Here is a 19,201-nt window from a genome sequence, read left to right as displayed (position 1 = left end):
CAGAGCAATTAGACAGACAAAAGAACTTAACAGCATAAAAATAGGAAAAGAAGAACTTAAATTATCACCATATGGGGATAATATGATAATATATCTAACAGACCAAAAAGGGTCTACAAAGAAACTACTAGAGCTTATAAGTGAATTTAGCAAAGTGGAAGGATATAAAACCAACACGCATAAATCAAAGGCATTCCTGTATATCAGCGACAAATCTTCTGAAGTGAAAATGAGGACAACCACCCTATTCACAATATCCTCAAAAAAAAGTAAAATACTTGGGAACCAATCTAACAAAAGAGGTGAAAGATTAATACAATGAAAACTACAGAACCCTAAGAGAGAAATAGAAGAAGACTTAGAAGATGGGAAAATATACCCTATTCATGGATAGGAAGAACTAACATCATCAAAATGGCAATATTACCCGAAGTTCTCTGTAGGTTTAATGCAATGCCAATCAAAATCCCAACAGTATTTCTAGTAGAAATAGATAAAACAATCATGAAATTCATATGGACAAATAAAAGACCCAGAATAGCAAAAGCAATTCTAAGCAGGAAGTGTGAATCAGGAGGTATAGTGATACCAGATTTCAAACTGTACTACAGAGCCATAGTAGCAAAAACAGCATGGTACTGTTACCAAAACAGGCGGGTGGACCAATGGTACAAATTAGAGGACACAGAGACCAATCCACAAAATTCCAACTTTCTTATATTTGATAAAGGGGATAAAAGCATGCAATAGAGGAAGGATAGCATCTGCAACAAATGGTGCTGGGAAAACTGAAAATCCATATGCAAAAAAATAAAAGTGAATCCCTTTCTCTCACGATGCACAAAAGTTAACTCAAAATCGATCAAAGAGCTTCATATCAAATCAGAGACTCTGTGCCTGATAGAAGAAAAAGTTGGTTACAATCTACATATTGTGGGATCGGGCTCCAAATTCCTTAATAGGACTCCCATAGCACAGAGTTAATAACTAGGATCAACAAATGGGACTTACTTAAACTAAAAAGTTTTTTCTCAGCAAGAGAAACAATAAGAGAGGTAAATAGGGAGCCTACATCCTGGTAACAAATTTTTACTCCTCACACTTCAGATAGAGCCCTAATATCCAGAGTAAACAAAGAACTCAGAAAATTAAACAATAAGATAACAAATAACCCAATCAACAAATGGGCCAAAAACCTGAACAGACACTTCTCAGAGGAGGACTTACAATCAATCAACAAGTATATGAAAAAAATGCTCACCATTTCTAGCAGTCAGAGAAATGCAAATCCAAACCACCCTAAGATACCATCTCACTCCAGTAAGATTAGCAGCCATTATGAAGGCAAACAACAACAAGTGCTGGAGAGGTTGTGGGGAAAAGGGTACTCTTGTACATTGCTGGTGGGACTGCAAATTGGTGCGGCCAATTTGGAAAGCAGTACGGAGATTCCTGGGAAAGCAGGGAATGGAACCACCATTTGACCCAGTTATTGCCCTTCTCGGACTGTTCCCTGAAGACTTTAAAAGAGCATACTACAGGGATACTGCCACAACGGTGTTCATAGCAGCACAATTCACAATAGCTAGACTGTGGAACCAACCCTGATGCCCTTCAATAGATGAATGGATACAAAAGTTGCATTTATACACCATGGAGTATTACGCAGCACTAAAAAATGACAAATTCATGGAATTGGCAGGGAAATTGATGGCACTAGAGCAGATTATGCTTAGTGAAGCTAGCCAATCCCTTAAGAAAATACCAAATGTCTTCTTTGATATAATGAGAGCAACTAAGAACAGAGCAGGAAGGAAGAGCAGGAAGAAAAGATTAACATTAAACAGATGCATGAGGTGAGAGGTAAAGGGAGAGTAAAGAGAAATTGCATGGTAATTGAGGGAGACCCTCATTGTTATACAAAATTACATATAACAGGTTGTGAGGGGAATGGGAAAATAAACAAGGAGAGAAATGAATTGCAGGAGATCGGTAGAGAGCGAAGATTGGAGGAGACGGGAGGAGGGATAGTAGAGGACAGGAAAGGTTGCAGAATACAACAGTTACTAATAAGGCATTATGTAAAAATGTGGATGTGAAACCAATGTGATTCTGCAATCTGTATTTGGGGTAAAATTGGGAGTTCATAACCAACTTGAATCTAACGTATGAAATAGGATATGTCAAGAGCATTGTAATGTTTTGAACAACCAATAAAAAAAGGATCCTGATGGCTCCCCTGAAAGTCAAGCACATCTCACCTAGAGCTCATAAGAAATGTGTATGAAAAGCTTGGACACAATGCTATCTCCTTCACTTCCCTACTGATTCTGGCTGGTCCTGCTCAGATCCCAATTGGATACCTGGTTCATTAGAGAGCCCCACATGCTGAACAAGTGAGATCTTAGCACACAGTTGCAATTATCAAAAGATGTCATGGACTAAGTTGAAGACACTCTGCCCAGGAAGGAGGTCTGGGATGAGAAGGAATGATGACCACAGTGGTTCTACCCTCACAGTGACCAGTCAGTGTCAGTATCCATGTATGTATAAATAGAAGGAACCAGAGAGCATTTGGGACTGACATTATGAAGACCTATCATATATAATGTCAATGTGATATCCTGAAGGCTACACAGGGGGAAGCGCAGACCTAAACTAGGGATCGGACACCACTGCTGTGCTGAGCTGGATCTTCACTACAGCCCACCTTTTGCTGTGTAACTAGATGAGCTGCAATTGTGCTGATCAGGCCCCATGAAAATCCATCCAGTGAAAACATGTTTCTACAAAGTAGTGTCTACAAAAAAACCCAATAAGGTAGCTTTCAGTGTCAGTTGGAACATGCAAAGTAAGACCTTCCTTAGCTACAGAAATGTCTGGCCTGTGCATCTCCTCTGTCTCAGATGCCCACCATAAGTGAGCATAGTGCATTGGTGGACCTGAGCGTCATTGTTAAGGATTGACCCTGTCCAGAAACTTGGGCCTAGAATGGGGATTGGAAGATGAATTCTGACACCTCTCACAAAAAATGTATATGAACGTGAAAATTTTTCATGAGTGAAGTGTTGTGAACTATCACATGCACTGATTAAATATAGGACCTACTGACAGGTAAAGTTTGCCATTAAATGAAGTTGCTACTGGTGCAGTGACAGGATTGAAATGGAGTTTTTCCATTATAGAGTGTCATGAAAATTTTCTGGGTTTTCATGGGCTAAGTTTTGCATGTTAATTGAGGTATTGGTGTGGAATAAACTGCACATATGGAAGGTTTACAGTTTGATCTACTTACACATATACAAAATCATGATCTAATGGAGATGGCTTATTTTTTTTTTTTTTGTTTAAACATATGGACGTTGGCCTCATGGCATGTATATATCTAGAGAAAAAAACAAATGTGCAAAAACAAACACAAAGTCACACTCAGAATCATGTTGCGTGAATGCACACAAAGACACATGTATAAAACTCTTATTGACCTAACCACTTTGCTCAACTCACATAGGTGCTTCAAGGAAATATGCAGAATTGCCATAGATATTTTTTAAATCAATTTAGACAACAAATCCCTCACTTCTCATTCTCAAGGAGGTAGTGGAATCACTGAGACTCTGCACTCAAAATGAAGGAAGACTCTCTGACCCTTGGCATTATCTACATTTTCAAACAGGAAGAGAGTGAGCCCAGGATACATACCAATTATGGATCCTTTTGATTCCTCCTGTGAATACAGAAAAGGAGTCACTATGAACATCAAGCCATGATTTGACCTATGTGCACAAGTCTTTTGTTTATTGGTGACATTCAAATATTCAATGAGAATGTGTGCAAATCAAGGGAAGAGATAGCAAATGTACTCTCACCAAATGACACAAGCTTTTCTAGGGTATTTGTGTCACAGGTCTATATTAGGTGATAATTAAGGAATTTGATGACCAGGATGGAAAATCATATCCAGGCACAAAGCTTGTTATTATACAGTGTGTAGTTTATACTGTTTCTTGTTATATTACCTTCAGTGAGGTCTCATTTGGTAACAGACACCCTAATGAGAATCTGCACACTCAGGAAATTGTGAATGTCATCTCCAGGAAACCATATCATATTACAAGAGAAAGAGATACTAAAGAGCAACACTTGAATTTCAGAGGAAGATAAGCAACCTTACCATGGCTTCTGATGGGGCCTCTTGATCCATGCTTACTCCAGGAATGAACTCCACCATGTCATTTGGGTGAACTAGGAGGATGCAGAATGATGATTAGTATACTGATTTAAGGCTTATGAATAGTTCAGAGCATTTCTTGATATGGACATCAGTGAAAATATTCAGCAAATATAAGAACAAGAATGAGTGATGGCCGCGAATAGAGTGAATCACACCCCGTGTAACACATCACTGCACAGGTGAATAGAGGGTTAGAACAACAAAAAGCTATCTTGTTAGGAATTTCCAGCTAAATTGGGGTGCACCGAAACCTAGAGGAAGTATTTCCATAACTGAGGACCGGTTACTGAGTCTCAAATGCGAGCCAACGGTGCAACCTGAGATCCAGGCTGACTGATCCGCCACCCGCCCTGCGGCCCGCCCTGTGGCTACAGACGGCGAGGTGCCGCCGACAAGCGACCAGCAAGCAGAGAGAAACGGCACTACGGATTCTGTGGAGTCCTGCTGGCTGTGCCCTCTCTGAGCTCTGGGATGAGTTTGGGGTTTGAGATGAAGGAAGGAAGCGGTCCACTTCTATCCCCCACAACATAAAGTCCACCAATGAAGCCAGCGGCCAACAACTTGTAAAACTGACGTCACCAACGCCAGGTTACGACAGATTGCTACAATAAAACAGCATGAACAACCAGACTACATATAACTTACTAAATGGAAATAGATGAATACTACGAATAGGTGTATAGTCCACCCAAGCCCTTAACTACCCCCAAGTACTCCTGTCTATTCTCTTGTTAATATCCGACTGCATTTGAGTAACCCCCCCAAAGAAGCTAATGTATCCTAACCTCCATACAATCAAATCAACCGATCTTTACATAAAATCTTAAGTCCAAACCTTAGTTCTCTATATGCCATCAAAATCTGAAGGCCTTTAATGAAACCAATGAATTTACCTTATATCACAATTAAATCCAACATCTCGAAACATTGTCTCCTAACACAAAGGAGAGATAGTGGAAATATAAAAACCAAAACAAATTTAAAGGAGAAAACAGAAACACAGCAGTCAAACAGAGTTGGGAAGTAACTTGAGCACCATGAAAAAAAAAAACAAAGGGAAAAAGGAGCACAAACAATGCAGGACAACTTAAATACAAAGGAGAACCTACAGGCACCAGAAAAATGGACAGAGAAAGAAGTCAAAGGCATACCTTACTCAGATGGAATGGAATCTTAGAGAAGACTTTAGACAGCAAGTTCAAACAATGAACGTATATTTTGAAAACGAATTAAATAAGCAAATTCAAATGTCAAAGAATGAGCTCTATCCCGAAATAGAGATTTAGAAAATAAAACAAACAGTAATTTTAGAAATGCAGGAAACCATAAACCAAATTAAAAACTCAAACGAGAATATTAAAAGGCAAAAGATTTATATGATCTGAAGAGAAACCAGAATATAACAAACGAGAATATTACAAATAGACTAGATCAAGTAGAACCCAGAACATCAGATAATGAAGACAAAGTTTATCAACTTGAAAAGAATATTGTCAACACAGACAGGATGCTTAGAAGGCACGAGCAATCTATTCAAGAGACATGGGATGTCATAAAAAAACCAACCCTGAGAGTCATTGGAATAGAAGAAGGCATAGAGCATCAAACCAAAGAAATGAACAATTTATTGAATGAAATAATCTTAGAAAACTTCCCAAATATGAAAGGTGGAATGTCTTGCCAAGTCCTGGAAGCCTACAGGACCCCAAACATTCAAAACCATAATAGACCATCTCCAAGACCCATAATTATGAAGATATCCAACATACAGAACAAATAGGGAATATTAAAAGCTACGAGAGAAAGGAGGAAGATTTCATTCAGGGGTAAACCAATTAGGTTAACGGCTGATTTTTCATCACAGACGTTGAAAGCGAGAAGATCCTGGAACAACGTATTTCCAATGATAAAAAATATTGTATTTCAACCAAGAATACAGTATCCAGCAATATTAAGCTTCAGATTTGACAATGAAATTAAAATATTTCATGATACATAAATGTTAAAAGAATTCACATCCAGAAAACCAGCACTGCATGGCATCTTGAACAAAACACTACAAGAAGAGGAATTAAAAAACAGCACCCCAAACTAACAGTGGGAGGTAACTCAGTAAAGGGAAGGGAAAAAAATAACCAAAAAGGAAAAACTATCCATATTAAAATGAATAAATAAACAAGCATGACCGGTAGTACTAACCATATTTCAATAGTAACCTTAAACGTTAATGGCTTAAATTCCCCAATTAAGATACATAGGCTAATAACCTGGATTAAAGAAATAAATCCAACAATATGCTGCCTTCAGGAGACTCATCTGATAGAAAAAGACATACACAGACTGAAGGTGAAAGGTTGGGAAAAATCATACCACTCACATGGTCCCCCGAAGCAAGCAGGAGTGGCCATAGTCATATCGAATGAAATCAACTTCAAACCTAAGTTAATCAAAAGGGATAAAGAAGGACACTACATACTATTCAAAGCTACCATCCACCAACAAGACATAACAATTATCAATATATATGCACCAAACAATGGTGCTGAAACATTCATAAAACAAACTCTCCTCAAGTTCAAGAGACAAATATACCACAACACAATAATTATGGGTGACTTCAACACACCGCTCTCTCCATTGGACAGATCCTCCAGACAAAAGCTGAATAAAGAAACTATAGAACTCAATAACACAATCAATAACCTACACTTAACCAACATATATAGAATATATCAACCATCACCAAGTGGATGCACGTTCTTCTCAACAGCACATGGATCCTTCTCAAAGATAGACCATATATTATGCCATAGGACAACTATTAGTAAATATAAAGGTGTGGAGATTATACCATGTAACTTATCTGATTGCAGTGGAATGAAACTGGATATCAATGATAAAAGAAGGATGGAAAAATCATACATCTTATGAAAAATGAACAATATGTTACTGAATGATCAATGGGTTACAAAAGACATAAAGGAGTAAATCAAAAAATTCTTGGAGATGAATGGAAATACAGACACAACATATTGGAATCTAAGGGACACAATGAAAGCACTTTAAATAGGGAAATTCATTTCCTGGAGGTAATTCCTCAAAAAATGAAAAAAACAACAAATAAATGAGCTCACAATTCATCTCAAAGCCCTAGAAAAGGAAGAGCAAAACAACAGCAAATGTAGTGGAAGGCAAGAAATAAATAAAATCATAGCGGAAATCAATAAAATTGAAACAAAAAATCCATTAAAAAATTGATAAAACAAAAATTTGGTTCTTTGAAAAAATAAATAAGATCGACAGACCCTTAGCCAAGCTAAGGAAGAGAAGAACAGAGAGAGCTCAAATTACTAACATACGGGATGAAAAAGGCAATATCAAAATGGACACTACAGAAATACAGAAGATAATTAGAAATTATTTTGAAACCTTATATTCCAACAAAATAGAAGATAGCAAAGATATTGATAAATTTCTTAAGTCATATGATTTGCCCAGATTGTCAGGAAGATACACACATTTTAAACAGACCAATAACAAAAGAGGAAATTGAAGAAGCCATCAAAAGACTACCAACCACGAAAAGCCCTGGATGACATGGATATACAGCAGAGTTTTACAAAACCTTCAAAGAAGAATTAATACCAATAGTATTCAAGTTATTTCAAGAATAGAAAAAGAAGGAGCTCTTCCAAATGCATTCTATGAGGCCACCATCACCCTGATCCCGAAACAATACAAAGAGACTTCAAAAAAAGAAAACTACAAACCAATATCTCTAATGAACTCAGATGCAAAAATCCTCAAAAAAATCTTGTGAATCGAATACAAAAGCATATCAAAAAAATTGTGCACCATGATCAAGTAGGATTCATCCCCGGGATGCAAGGCTGGTTCAATATACAGAAATCAATGAATGTTATTCACCACATCAATAGATTTAACCATAAGAACCACATGATCATCTCAATAGATGCAGAAAAAGCATTCGACAAAGTTCAGCATCCCTTTATGTTGAAAACACTAGAAAAACTAGGGACAACAGAAACTTACCTCAACATTGTAAAAGCTATATATGCTAAGCCTCAGTCTAGCATCATTCTGAATGGAGAAAAACTGAAGGCATTCCCACTAAAATCTGGAACAAGACAGGGATGCCCTCCCTCACCACTTCTCTTCAATTTAGTCCTCAAAATACTAGCCAGAGCAATTAGACAGACAAAAGAAATTAATGGCTAAAAAATAGGAAAAGAAGAACTTAAATTATCACATATTCAGATGATATTATAATATATCTAACAGACCAAAAAGTTTGTACAAAGAAACTACTAGAGCTAATAAGTGAATTTAGCAATTTGGCAGGATATAAAATGAACAGTCATTTGTCAAAGGCATTCCTGTATATCAGTGACAAATCTTCTCCAATGGAAATGAGGACAACCACTGCATTCACAATATCCTCAATAAAAATGAAATACTTTGGAATCAATCTAATAAAAGAGGTGAAAGATTTATACAATGAATACTACAGAAACCGAAAGAGAGAAATAGAAGAAGACATTAAAACATGGAAAAATATACCCTGTTCATGGATTGGAAGAACTAACATCATCAAAATGGCGATACTACAAAAAGTTCTCTATACGTTTAATGCAATGCCCATCAAAATCCCAACAGCATTTCTTGTAGAAATATAAAAAGCAATCATGAAATTCATATGGAAAAATAAAAGACCCAGAATAGCAAAAGCAATTCTAAGCAGGAAGTGTGAATCAGGAGGTATAGTGATACCAGATTTCAAACTGTACTGCAGAGCAATAGTAACAAAACTAGCATGTTAATGGTACCATAACAGGCAGGAGGACCAATGGTACAGATTAGAGGACACAGAGACGAATCCACAAAATTACAACTGTCTTATATTTGATAAAGGGGATAAAAGCATGCAAAGGAGGAGGGATAGCATCTTCAACAAATGGTGCTGGGAAAACTGGAAATCCATATGCACAAAAATGAAACTGAATCCCTTTCTCTGGTCATGCATAAAAGTTAACTCAAAATGGATCAAAGACCTTGATATCAAATCAGAGACTCTGCGCCTTAAACTCAAAAAGTTGGTTACAATCTACATATTTTTGGATATGGCTCCAAATTCCTTAATAGGACACCCATAGCACAGAGTTAATAACTAGGATCAACAAATGGGACTTACTTAAACTAAAAAGTTTTTTCTCAGCAAGAGAAACAATAAGAGAGGTAAATAGGGAGCCTACATCCTGGTAACAAATTTTTACTCCTCACACTTCAGATAGAGCCCTAATATCCAGAGTATACAAAGAACTCAAAAAATTAAACAATAAGATAACAAATAACCCAATCAACAAATGGGTCAAAGACCTGAACAGACACTTCTCAGAGGAGGACATACAATCAATCAACATGTACATGAAAAAATGCTCACCATCTCTAACATTCAGAGAACTGCAAATCAAAACCACCCTAAGATACCATCTCACTCCAGTAAGATTAGCAGCCACTCTGAAGGCAAACAACAACAAGTGCTGGAGAGGTTGTGGGGAAAAGGGTACTCTTGTACATTGCTGGTGGGACTGCAAATTGGTTCGGCCAATTTGGAAAGCAGTATGGAGATTCCTGAGAAAGCTGGGAATGGAACCACCATTTGACCCAGCTATTGCCCTTCTCGGACTGTTCCCTGTGGACCTTAAAAGAGCATACTACAGGGATACTGCCACAACGATGCTCATAGCAGCACAATTCACAATAGCTAGACTGTGGAACCAACCCAGATGCCCTTCAAAAGATGAATGGATTTAAAAAAGTGGCATTTATACACAATGGAGTATTATGCAGCACTAAAAATGACAAATTCATGGAATTGGCCGGGAAAGCGATGGCATTAGAGCAGATTATGCTAAGCGAAGCTAGCCAATCCCTAAAAAATCAAAGGCCAAATGTCTTCTTTGTTATAATGAGAACAACTATGAACAGAGCAGGCAGGAAGAGCAGGAGGAAAAGATCAACTTTATACAGAGACATGAGGTGGGAGGGAAAGGGAGAGAAAAGGGAAATTGCATGGAAATGGAAAGAGACCTTCATTGATATACAAAATTACATATAAGATAATTTAAGTTATGAACTCCCATTTTTACCCCTTATACAGATTGCAGAATCACATCAGTTACACTTCCGTTGATTTATATATTGCCATACTGGTGTCTGTTGTAATCTGCTGCCTTTCCTATCCTTACTATCCCACTTGAATCAAAGTGTGGAATATGATATATCAAGAACTTTGTAATGTTTTGAACAACCAACAATAAAAAAAAGATAATTTTAGGGGGAAGGGAATACAATCCAGAGAAAGAATTAAATGACAACAGATGGGGTAGAGAGCGAAGATGAGATGGGAGGGGAGGGAGGATAGTAGAGGATAGGAAAGGTAGCAGAATACAACAGTTACTAATATGGCATTATGTAAAAATGTGGATGTGTAACTGATGTGATTCTGCAATCTGTATTTGGGGTTAAAATTGGAATTCATAACCCACTTGAATCTAATGTATGAAAAAGGATATGTCAAGAGCTTTGTAATATTTTGAATAATCAATAAAAAAGAACAAGAATGAATGGGAAGCACAGCTTTGGGTTTCCAGTAGAGTGGAATCAGTTGTGATATATTTTTTTTGTATTTTTTACCTTTAGGAGTATGTTTTTCTCTAGAGATGACCACTGAGGCCACTTTAAAATATGCAAAATATTTCACATCTCTTTAGGAGATTAGTTATTACTAATATATTGTAATAACCTGAAGTGTGTTATATCACTAAGTGATGTACACAGTTCCCTAACCCAAAGCATCTCCGTCAGGATAATTTCCTGAACTCTTAATACTTCTTTCACATACAGAGTGAAGAACCTGGATCTTTTGGCTCAGCAACATCTCTGTCTACAGAGAGGGCCTACTAACCAAAACTACATTTGGGTGTCATGAAGTGGGAAAAAATTATATCAAGCATATCATGCATTAGTGTGGGTTTTTATTTTTAGGAAATGGATGCTTGTTCTGGGCATGTTAGAAGAGAATTTCTGAAGAAGCTCCCATAGCCTCACAAACACATACACAATTATTACACATGGACATGCTCAGAGATACCACCTCATGCTCATTCACATAAATGCACACCACACAAAAGACAGCTGTTTCAGGATCATGGCAGTGGGCCACAATTCTTCACTGGATTTTCACTTTGTCACCATATGCCTATCCTCATTTCCAAACAAAATCTAAATCCAGGATAACTTTTTACATAGAAACAGGAAGGAATGTGTGACCTATCTAAGTACAACGGTTTTGCTCAGCATGTTAGGGAGTTGAGAATACTTACTTTGCTCATTTGTTGCAGAGGCTACCTGTAGTTACAGAAAGGAAGACAGCGTGAGCAGGAGATCATTTGCACAAGTCTACTGTTGGCTGTGGTGACATTAGATAACTAGATGGGAAACAGCAGTTGGGGCAAAGATCACAAAGTAAGGCAGAGAAGGCACTTGTGAAAATACATGAGCTTTGCATGAGGGATTTCTCAGGTAAAATTTGATGACTTGCATAAAATTCTTTTTCGATCAAGGAAAAGTGGCACTGAAGAAAATGCTCACTACAATTATTTGACAATGGTTGTTCTCATATGTGAATGTCATCTTGAATCATTCTCACAGGGAATAGATATGCAGTTGTAATTCCATCAACCTATGAGTCACCTATAATGAACACTGTCATATTTTCATGAAGGAATTTGAATTAAAAGGAAGAAAACAACACTTATATCTAAGACAAAGAAAGGTCACATTACCTTAGCAATGTAATTTTTTTGGTCTTCTGCCACAATGGGTACCACCTCTATTATGACTTGATAGCAATCTAGGGAAATATAGAGTAACTGTCAGTATATTGGTTTGCTGAAGAAACACTCCAGGGGCTTCCTAACTGTGGACATGGGTCTGGAGTGTATGGAGACGGTTGTTTAACACACACAGGCTCAATTAGTGCTGCAACATGATTGTCTCTGAATGGCAAGAGAAGGAGCAGATCAGGAAACAAAAATTCAAAATAGACAAAAAATGGAAGGAACTACAATGAGAAATTAAATATTCTACTGTTACACTAGAAGGTTTCAGCATTCCTTTATAACACTTGACAGATCCATCAGGAAGTAAAGAAAAAGTATACTTTTGAATCAATCATTTCTGTTATGGGTCAAATTACTTCCACACAAACACATGTTTAAATTCTAAACATGGTTAAGTTAGAACTTAAACCGTACCTCCAAATTTTACTGGGATTTAAATGAGAGTCATTGTGATCTTAGCTATTAAAAGTATCCTCTTTGAACAGGGTGGACCCATTATCCAAATAGGGCATCTGTTCTCATGAAGATGGGGCACATTCATGAGAGACTAATTCCATGTGATGATGCAAGCAGAGAGGAAAGTGCTGCAGTTGAAAACCAAGCAGATCAAGGATGGCCACCAAACCAGTAACAGTTAAGAATGGTCAGGAAAAATCCTTCCTTAAAGTTTTCAGAAGTAACATGTTTCTGCTAACAGGTCAATGTGGGATTCCTAGGAATTACTTCAACCCAAGAAAGCTGGTACTTAGTTATGGCAACCCTAGGAATTTACCAAAACCATTATCAATCACATAGATCTATTTGGCATTTGTACAAATACTTCATACGACAGTGAGAGAATAAAATTTGTTTTCAAGTTAACATGAGGTATTCATCAAGATAAGATATATTTTGGCCCAAAACGTTCCTTGGCATGTTGAGAAATTGTGCAAATTTGCTGTCAGGAGAAGAGAAGTTGGCAAATGGAGGAAGGATGCACCCACGACAGTTCTTCAGTGCCAGACTTAGAAGGCAAGAAGACTGCTTCTCAGTGAGAGGGGAACTAAAGGAAGTCACCCAAACTTAATAGTGAATGGAAAAAATTATAGAGGAATATAAAGTCAAAAACTCAAGCAAAAGAAATGATACAAGACAGAAGTAAATTTAAGATAGAGAGAACCTTTATTTCTTGCAGCTCCACAACCTGTAATGCAAACAGTGCGAATAGTCGTTCCTCTCAGGTGTGCAAAAGAGGGGTTTCACGAAAACTCAATAGTGGACACTCAGGGAGTCTTAGAGAATCAGAAACTTGGCTACATTAAACAAAGACAAAAAAGAAAGTACATTAGATCCAAGCTGATGGTGGCAGAAGCAGCAGTAGCAGCAGCAGGATTAGTGGCACTGCTAGATCACCTAAAGAAGGAAATAGACAGAAACAAAATAGAAAGATTCAGTGTGAAAATCCTGAGATCAGAGAGGCAACGTTTTCTTGGCTGAAAAGAGGCTTCTTTGCACTGCACACTGTACATGAAGAAAGATCTGTGATTCATGCTGTCCCCAGAGAGCAAGGCAGGAGCCACCTTGACACAGTCAAGCTGATGCTGCCACTGCAGGAGCCAGGAGCTGGGAGATCTGAGCAGGTAGGCACACATGGACCTGAAAGGCACCTGCCACAGCACCTAGGCTTTGCCTGGCTGAGCTAGAGCAAAAGGCATGGAGAGAATTCTCCCCAGGGGAACTCAAGTCAGAGATGTGCAGGCAAGCTCTGGTCCTTTCCTCCTTGAGTCTGGTGCCTCCCAGGACCAGCTGAAAGGGATTGAGAATTTGAAGGAGCAGGTGTAAAAATGGGCTGCTGGGAATAGATGCCCAGACCATAAGCCCAGGAAACATGTAAAGGTCGCTCCACAGGCAGCAGAGTGGGTGGGGAGAAGCTGACTAGCACACCCATAGTTGGAATTAAGGACAAGATTCAGAAAATCACCTCAATAGATGTAGAAAAGCTCTTGATTAAAAAGGAGAAACAATTCATTTCCAAAATAAAGGAGAAACCTGGAAAAAAAGGAACTTAGTTTCAATATAATAAAAGCCATATATGAGAAATTCAAAGCCAACATCACACTGAACAGAGATAAAAATGAACTGTCTTCTTCAAATATCAAGAACAAGAAAAGAATGTCTACTTTTGCCAATTTTATTCAATATATTTTTCTGAAAAAATGTCAGAACAATCAGGCAAAAGTAGGAAATTAAAAGGATACCATAAGAAAAATTCAAATTGTCCACATTACCTGGTGACATGATTCTATATTTAGAAGGCCCAAAAATTTTCACCAGAAGAATTCTAGAAGTAATAAATTTAGCAATGTAGCAGGATAAAAGATCAACACAAATAAATCAATATTGTCACTATACTCCAACATTGATGGCACTGATTTAGAATTCAAGAAAATAATTTTTTTATAATAATGTAAAAAAGCAACTGAGGATAAATCTACCAAATTGGATGTAAGATCTCTACAACAAAAACTATAGAACACTGAAAAAGAAATGGAAGAAGACCTCAGAAGAGGCAAAATAGTTCTGTGTTCTTGGATAGGCAGAATTAATATTGTCAAAGTGGCCATAACATCGACAATATCCAGGTTCAATGAATTCAATACAATCCCCTTCAAACTACAAATGATATTTCTTACAGGATTGAAAAACTAACCCTGAAATTCATTTGAGATGATGATGATGATAATAATAGTAATAATAATAATTATTATAATATAATATTATATTAATTATTATATTTATTAAATAATAATAATAATTATTATTATTATTATTATTATTATTTGGCAAAGCAATTCTGAGCAAGAAAAAGTAAGGTGAAAGCCAGCACAATGACCAATTTTATATTTTACTACAGAGATGAGTAGCAAAAACAGTATCTTATTGAACTGAAAATAGATATGAAGATTCTTGAATTGAATATACCTCACAGAGACAACCCACCTGATACTTACATTCACCTGATACTGGACAACAGCACCAAAATACATGTTAAAGAGGACATATGGTTTAAACAAATGGTGCTGGGGAAACAGGATAATCATAGAAATACCAGGAAGGATGAGAGAAAGAAGGTACACTGACACAATGTTGGTGGGTTTGTAAATTATTATGACAACTCTGGAAAGCAATGTGCAGATTCCTGACAAGCCCAAGAGTGGAACTCATAGGACTCAGCTATTACGTTCCTCCCTGCTTATTCTATAAAACTACAAGTCAGCATACTATAGTGATACAATCACTTCAATGTTTCTAGCATTCACCATAAATACATTGTATGATCAACCCAGATGTCCACCAGCAGTTGAAATAATCAAGTGCACAGAATTAAAAGGTAACTGGATCTTTACTTCTGGAGCTATAGCACTGCTGAATGACTCAAAGCACGTAAATTTGTACATGTTAAATAAAAGAAGAATTGGAAATCTGAATCAACTAGAATCCTTATTGCAGAATGGACACAATGACAGGATTTCCACAGTACCTTCGTTGGAATTCTCATTTGGAACAGCACTGTTTGATGGCCAGAGGTCTCCTCTCGACCAAGGCCAGAGGCAACAGCCTGGGAAATGTGATAAAACAGAGTTAGCTGTTGACAATGTGCTGGCAAGAAAACATAGGGTCATCAATAGTAATTCAAATAACAGTTCAACCAGTTTTAATTGATAAGTGATCATTGTAAATATCTGGGGGTATAATTGGAGCTTTGAATTCAAGTATGTATTTATACCCTAATAGCATGCCCAGAAACTTAAATATTTCTTGTATGTTTTTTTTCTGTCATTTTCAACAACAAGAGGTGATAAATAGGTCTGGGACACAACGATAAATGCTGCATAATATCACTCTTTCGTGGAAACTGAAAAATTGATCATAGAAGGTGAGAGTAGAGTATTAGTTAGCAGAGCAGGGGAGACAATGTTACAATTGAATATTAGAAAAAAAGTTCTGATGTATTTTTGCAGTCTGTTAACAGAGTTAAAAACAGTAAAATCTGTGTCTCGGGATGTGGCTCATTAGGAGAATGCTTGCCTTGCATGTCTGAGGCATGGGGTTTGATTCCCAGCACCACATTTATATAAATAAATAAATAAAGGTCCATGAATAACTAATAAAAAATTTTAAAATAAATATGTTTAATAAATTTTGAAGGAGGGATGTGAATGTTCTTAGATTTCACACTACTGAGTTTTTTTTTCACCATTGGGGCAGCAAAGCACCTGAGTCAGATTGATCTTTAGGATAACAATGCAATGTGTGTGGTCTACAACCCAACACAATATTGTGTGGTCAAAAAGAATTACTGAGGCGGAATCATAGAAATCAGAGAAAACAGTGACCATAAGCAGAGGCTGTGGTTAAGTGGCTTTTGTTCAAATCCTACCTCAAAAATTAAATACCTGTTCAGTTAAATAAACCCCTTCTCAATTGTTGCAAAAAGTGTGGCATCTGATCCATGTAATGGTATAAGGCTGACAATGATCACATCCATGCATTCTTAAGCGGACTGGTGCTTCATATGGGTGCTAATGTGTCCTGACATTAAATAGTACACTTCATTAAATGTGTGGAAAAATAAGCTCAATCGTTGACAGTGTTTGAACAGAGAGGTGTCAGAGAGAGGTCATCCTCCAGAGCAAAGGGTAAAGAAAGTCTATTCCTCATTCTTTACAGATGGATATTTGTAAAGCTCATGGAGAATATCTGTGACCTCCTATGACTCCATATCAGCCTAAAGGGATGGGTGGAGCAGAGTCTGTCCACCACAATTTAGAGTTTAGGTGTTTGTAATTTGGAGATTTTATGTTTCTTGCCCAGATTCACAAGAATGATGAGCGGTGGATATGGGACAGGAATGTAGCTATTTACCTGGGACCAGAAATCCCTGAGCACTTGAGTCCTCTAGTGGATATCCTAGAACCAGGAAACCAGAACTCTTCTCATTGCTTTTTGAATACTCCTTCCTTCAGGCCTCTTTGGCATGAGGTTTCAGTAGCAGACACCATGAGAAATGTTCAAGTTATAACCCCGGGCTCCTGTCTCTTTATTGCAATTACTGACTTAAAAATGATCATTTCATGTAAATGAAGCCTATCTGAAGGTCAAGGTAAAAAGGTTAAGAATGTAAGAATTAAGTTCTGTTTTCCTGGAACCTGAAACTCATTTAGAAGTCGAAAACAACTCCCGGAAATGCCCACTAAATGTATGTTGAAATCTCCCCTGATCATCTGGTTGCTCTACGAAAACAACCCCCCTCCCAGAATCCATGCAATGAATGGCTATGCTGTATGTGAAGTCCCTGCCCTCTCCAAGGAATGTATATAAGCTCTGCTTAAGCTGTTTCCGGGGATCTCTGCTCTATTCAAGTGAGCTCTGAGCCCCAGCATGCTGGACCCCCCAATAAACCCTTTGTTGTTGCATGAGACAGTCTCTTGGTGGTCTCTTCCTCCGACGCTTGCCCGACCTTTACAAAGGGTAGAGTCCACACTTGGAGCCATCCTCCCCCAGGGTCTTCTCACTTTCAGCTGTCTCCAAGTGATCCTTCCTGACGAGCAGTTGACCATCTAATTCATCAGAGTTCTCTGGGGCTCACCAACTGTTTCAGAACTTGGGACATTCTAAACCAACTGCCACTTGATGGCTGTGCCAAGAATGAAGTTTCCTTGAGCTTTTCCCTCCTGGATGGCCTGTTAGTGGGGATTAATCAGGGAAACAGATACTCTGGGCTGATGGTTTGATGTTTCCATGTCAGAAGCTGGCCTGCCCCATGTCTGCAGTCTAATATTCTGAGCCATAATCTGAGCAGTCAGACAAGGCCTGGTTGAAATATCATTTCTCCATATGCACCAGCTCTGACCAGGCATATTCCTGCTCCTGGCTTTCCAAGCCTCTTCCTAGACCCTGCATGGCCAGGGGCAGAGACTTACCTGCCTTGATGGAACCACCACTAACTATAACCTGTGAACCTCAACCAATGAATCCTCCCTGAAACCACTGAGGCCCTCATTTCCTCCATTATCAGACATCCACTCCACTGACCTCAAGGCACTGTCCTTTTTGCCTTCTTCCCAGTAGCCCCCAAACACCTGGGATCCTGTAGTTATCAACCAATTGGAAACGTTTTCTGAAATTTCAGTCCTCTTTTCTTTTACAAAATCTTGATTTAGAATTCTCTAACATTATTTTTAAATATTCATATACATTGAGATGGGTTTGGTTTTTAATTGCCCTTTCATGGTATATATATCACCTTACTTAGCATCCATATACTATGTCTCACTTTATTTTTTCATCTCATGAAAGCAAGGTGGGTGTCCTGCTCCTGTAATTCACTTAAAAGGCACACATGTTATTGGCATTAGGAATGGTTCATTTATCTAAATTTAGAAAAACATTTTCAGTAACCAGGTCAATAGAACAAGCAAATATATGAATTGAGTGATAAAACAATATCACCAAATATTTAAATCTCAGGAGAGAAGATTCAGTGTTGAAGATGAAAAAATCAAGAGGAAAATATATTCAGTAAACATTAACTGCCCTTTGAAGAAACACACTTAAAAATATCACTGACAACATACCTTTCCCACAGCAGTTAAGATTTCCCATGGCCAACCAGGAACTCAAAACCTCCCTACTCTTCTCCAACTTTAACTTACACCAACTCACTCACTACACCATCTGAGTGGAAATGGAAGGTAAGATGTGCATTCCACATTACCATGGTGACTGGTCAACATGGAACTTTCATTGTGAGCACATGCCACATTCTGAGCTGCTACTATTAGAAAGTGTATTTTCATGTCCAAGTGTGTTGTTGAATAGTTTGTGTATTGCTTCAAAAACTGAAACCTAGAACTATATATTAATGTTTGTTGTTAATAAAAATAAGTTAAATTAGAAAAAAAGGATTTACTTCAAAAATTATTTCATTGATCAAAAAATCATGGGATGAAAGGGATGCATAGCTATAGTTTTGAGAATCAAAGAAGATTCCATTTCTGGT

This window comes from Callospermophilus lateralis, unplaced genomic scaffold (genome assembly GCF_048772815.1).
Source record: "Callospermophilus lateralis isolate mCalLat2 unplaced genomic scaffold, mCalLat2.hap1 Scaffold_73, whole genome shotgun sequence".
Lineage (NCBI taxonomy): Eukaryota > Metazoa > Chordata > Mammalia > Rodentia > Sciuridae > Callospermophilus > Callospermophilus lateralis.
The sequence above is the reverse complement of the archived record's forward strand: the minus strand, read 5'-3'. Positions refer to the sequence as shown.